The 5000-nt window shown below is 40.1% G+C and overlaps 1 protein-coding gene across 2 annotated transcripts in view; it reads right to left on the minus strand.

Annotated features, from left to right (window-relative positions):
• The window catches only part of LOC135091076 (G-protein coupled receptor GRL101-like), a 214069-nt gene that overhangs the window by 19044 nt on the left and 190025 nt on the right, over positions 1 to 5000 (minus strand). The window lies entirely within an intron of this gene.

Raw genomic sequence — 5000 nt, forward strand, 5'->3', positions numbered from 1 at the left:
AGGTAAATGAGAAGGACGAACACAAACTAAATAAAGACCTAAACTCTTAACTGTAATGAAGCTATGCATAGTAAAGAAACAAAAAAACTACGTTTTAGGTTGTAGGAAAATCAATGTGCCTAAATTTGAGTGGTGTAAAAGATAAAACTACAGCATGTGCACACTGGGTTAATGTTCAGTGGATCGCTCATTATACATCAAGAGGCAAAGTCGTGGTGGGGAGAAGAAAATAAAGCAGAGATCACGGATAGAGAGCACCACTGGAGGGTGGCACTGAGTGGATGAACCTGGATGGTTAACTGCACATGCTTCATGGAATGCACGTCGAGAGAGAGAGAGAGAGAGAGAGAGAGAGAGAGAGAGAGAGAGAGAGAGAGAGAGAGAGAGAGAGAGAGAGAGAGAGAGAGAGAGAGAGAGAGAGAGAGAGAGAGAGAGAGAGAGAGAGAGAGAGAGAGAGAGAGAGAGAGAGAGAGAGAGAGAGAGAGAGAGAGAGAGAGAGAGAGAGAGAGAGAGAGAGAATATATCATGTTTATGTAAAGTTTAGGTCATCCTACAACAACAGCAGGCACAGCGTAGTCTCTTCAGAGTGAACGTTTCAGTAGAAGGGACGTTCCCCCCCACACACACACACACACACACACACACACACACACACACACACACACACACACACACACACACACACACACACACACAGATAACCAGTTTTCTGCCATTCATTGGACTACAATACGTGGAGATCAAAGTAACTAAAAATCATTTACTAGTATCTTGCTGTTTTTTCTCTTAGTTCTACAAAAGGAACGTCATGAAAGACTTTATTTGAATTACCTCCAAATAGACTTTAGTTCATCCCAGCTCAACCAAAATCATAAAAAAAAACATATATATATATATATATATATATATATATATATATATATATATATATATATATATATATATATATATATATATATATATATATATATATATATATATATATATATATGTTTTTTTTTTTTTACTGTAATATCAAAATTTTCATTGTAACTGAAAAATGTTCCACCAAAACTTTTAGCGCCATAGTTTTATTTATTTTCTCTCTTCATTGCCTTCTTCCGTGTTGTATTACAAAGAAGAAAAATCATGGATGTGAGGGCGGGGTAAATTGGTAGCTGCGTGTACAAGACTCGAGTCCAACTAGCTTGAACGAGACCCGGGGAACCACCAATCAGCACCGACATGCGACCCCTGCTGAGTCTGCAAGCTAAAACCTGAACCTTACTTGCCTTCGGTAACGTTGCTTCTTTGGGAATTTTGCACGTGTCTCGTGGAATGACTGGCGCAGGATGGGTTAAAAGGATAGTATGACACCACAAGCCATAACGGGCAGACGGTCACCTCACTCGACCAGCTCCTCAGCCTGCATCGACTGGACGTGTGCGACCCAACTCACCCGTTGACTGCGTTAGGCATGAAAATTCAGAACGAAAGATAATACGGGAGTTTGCGAAGTTAAATGAATTCTGATGGGGTTCGTGCTTGTGAAGTTTCTAGTTAAGAAATTAGTCAGGTTAGCCTTGGTTGGGCTCATAATCCCGCAGGAGTGTGGGCGAAGTGCAGCCACATTTGGGAACTGCAGCCCATGAAAAAAAAAAAAAAAAAAAAAAAAAAATCGTTAGTCTCCAGTATTAAATTACGGTCTTCGAGGAACTAACCTCGTGGCGTGACTGGGCATGCGCAGTCGACGCAAGGTGAACAGTTGTTGAACGCTAGTCTCGTTACAGCGTGGTTAAAAAATGTCAGGAAAGAAAACGGGAAAAGAAAACGCAATCTTTAATTCCTTCCCCTCACCCTGACTGTTCAAATCACTCACGGGCTGGTCACGAGCAGTCACTGTTAACTGTACGAGTATGTCAGAGAACGGTTCATGGCTCACCTCATTACCCTCTGACTTCCTGAAATTCACTTGACATCATCTTATTTCAAGGTATTATTACATTCTCTCTCTCTCTCTCTCTCTCTCTCTCTCTCTCTCTCTCTCTCTCTCTCTCTCTCTCTCTCTCTCTCTCTCTCTCTCTCTCTCTCTCTCTCTCTATGTTTGTGTGTGTGTGTGTGTGTGAGCGAGCGGGTAAATGGGTGTGGCGTGGGTTGGTGGGTGGGTGGACGAGTGTAAGAGCTGGTGCACACGACGGTCATTTTCCGGTGGTTCTCTGCTGAATATTTATAAGCTCCTTCCATCAGCATGCTGGAGGAAACCCGCTTCAGCTTCCAGCCCTCCTCCTCCTCCTCTTCTTCCCTATTAACAATTTGTTTTTTCTTGATATTTTTCTTCATTTACCTATTTTTTTCTTTTCCTTCTTCTTCTTCTTCTTCTTCTTCTTCTTCTTCTTCTTCCTTCTGCTCCTCCTCTTCTTTGTTTTCCCTCTTGTTCCACCTCCTCTTTCTCATTTTATCCTCTATTCCACGCACACACATTCATCTTCATCCATGTTCCTCTTATCTACATACCCTTAAACATTCAGGCGCACACACCCACCCATCCACACACACACACACACACACACACACACACACACACACACACACACACACACACACACACACACACACACACACACACACACACACACACACACACACACACTAGAACAGAAGAGATCCAAAGGTCAAAGTTAAATGTTATTAAAAAGGCCAGACAAATAAATAAAAAAAAGACATGCAATATTACAGTTTTTCCTGGTTACAGCGATTGACTCGAGGAAAGAATTCTGAGGTAACAATTAAATAAGAAAAATGCCCACAAATATGGTAAAATAAATCCAGATGAATGATAAAGGAGTACTGCAAGACGAATATGAATAAAGGACTCTAAAAGGATGAGGAACATGGAGATGCTTGTGGAAGTCAATGAGTGACTAAGTCTTGACCAACAGAGTCCTTTCCAAAAAAACTCGAAACCGCCAACAAGATGATCACACGCCAATTATTATTTTTTACTTGTTTACTTATTTATTTATTTTTCGTGTTTCGATTGCAGGCCTAATCACCCTCCTCTCTCTCTCTCTCTCTCTCTCTCTCTCTCTCTCTCTCTCTCTCTCTCTCTCTCTCTCTCTCTCTAAACTAGTTTACAAGTATTATAATTACACTCGTAAACTCGTTAGCGTGTTCTAGTTTTGTTACGTAAAAATGAATGATTAATTTTCACGTAACAGAACTAGGAACACATGGGAACGAATGGCAATGAAAGCTGCGGTCTCTCACACTATGAAAATAAGAGAGAGAAAAAAAGCGTACATTATTGCAATTCGCCACCTTAAATCAAAGACAACTTCGCACATAAAATACAATGAAGAAAGATTCCACACTAACATCATTCGTTGCGCAAGACATAAACTTATGATGGTTATTGTCACAGTGCTCCAGATGACGTGAGAGGAGCTTTGGGAGAGATGAAGTGGTGGGAGGTGGATCTCTCTCCTCACTCCCCCTGGAACTCACAAGGGGCGAAACTAAAAAGCCGGCGGAGAAAAAATGAGATTCCCGCAGGTTTGACGCAAGGGTTGTGATTCTCTCTATATGTCCACTTGTCCATTCGCATTAAATTGAACCTCTATAACTGACTCATGTTGAAAGTTACTCGTAGTGCCCAGGTGTTGCATCGCATTGAGAGAATCTGGGAAAAAAATGGGACGCTGGTACATCAGAAGCAACCTGACACTACCTATGCATGATTCACAGTTGTTGTCACCCCACACCACAGTATATAATGTATTATGAAAGAAGAAACGAAGAAACCAGAATAGAATAAATAAGAAGAAAGAAAAAAAATAAAGACAAAGTAAGGAAGAAGAAAGAAGAGAAGAAGATAGAATAAATAAGAAGAAATGGAGAAAACAAGCCGGTCACCGCACCGGAAGGGAAATTTGCAGCAGAAGAAAAATTCACATCAGATTTAAAAAACAAGTAAACTCTGAAAAAAAAAAAAAAATCTGATAAACAAACACAGACACAAGACACGCACAGGACACAACAGACTGGCTACCACAACACTACATGGGTGAAGGCAGCCTGGGACAAAAGGGAACTAACGTTAATAATGTAGAGAACAAGGAAGAGAAAACGATAGAAAGGGGAAATAGGTCAGGAGGCGTGAGGCACCAGAATCAAAGAAAGTTAGACTATAGAAACATACCAACACCAAGTTAAACTCCGCTACCAGTTTGCCCCTACACCCTGACTGGCGTTCCGGATCAAGTAACATGCCTGTGGGCGGATCATATGCGTAAATGAGAACATTATTGGTATATATTTTAACATATATATATATATATATATATATATATATATATATATATATATATATATATATATATATATATATATGGAAATAAAGATAATTTTCTGAGGGAAATATGCATTTCCAAACAACTGTATATGAATAGAGTGACAGAGAATTAGACAATAGCAGAGAGGCAGAGGTTCCAGAGGGCCTGACCAGAGCGGGGTCGAGATGGACGGAGTAGCTTAAAGTAAGTGGAACTTGAAAGCGTAATGCAGTCTAGAAATCAAGTATCTTATTAAAGGAGGAGTAGGATTTTACATGTTGTTTTATGTTTGGTACGATAGGTGTGTATAGTGCGCGAAGAATATTTATGGTAAATTATGTGATGCTCATATCATGTGTGCTTTTCTAACTGAACATTAATTGTATTGGCTGAATATTACCTATATTTATGAATTGCTACTGTTTGTGTTCTTGCACGATGATTGCGTTAAATAATGAATATGCTGAAGAGATATAAAGTGACACCAAATAGCTTTAAGCGAAATGAAGATGAATGCGAGAGAGAAATTTTGACTTGTAAGATATCTGAACAATTAGTGGTAATTAACTAAAATTTGAAAATGTGAGTTTCCAGTAGCCTTTAAATACCAGATCCATGCAACATCTCGGTCCCGACACAGTGTCCCCCCCCTCCCCTCATGGACCCGCCTCAGTGCCGACATCCTCCTCC

The sequence above is a fragment of the Scylla paramamosain genome, chromosome 3 (assembly GCF_035594125.1).
Source record: "Scylla paramamosain isolate STU-SP2022 chromosome 3, ASM3559412v1, whole genome shotgun sequence".
NCBI classification, from domain to species: Eukaryota; Metazoa; Arthropoda; class Malacostraca; order Decapoda; family Portunidae; genus Scylla; species Scylla paramamosain.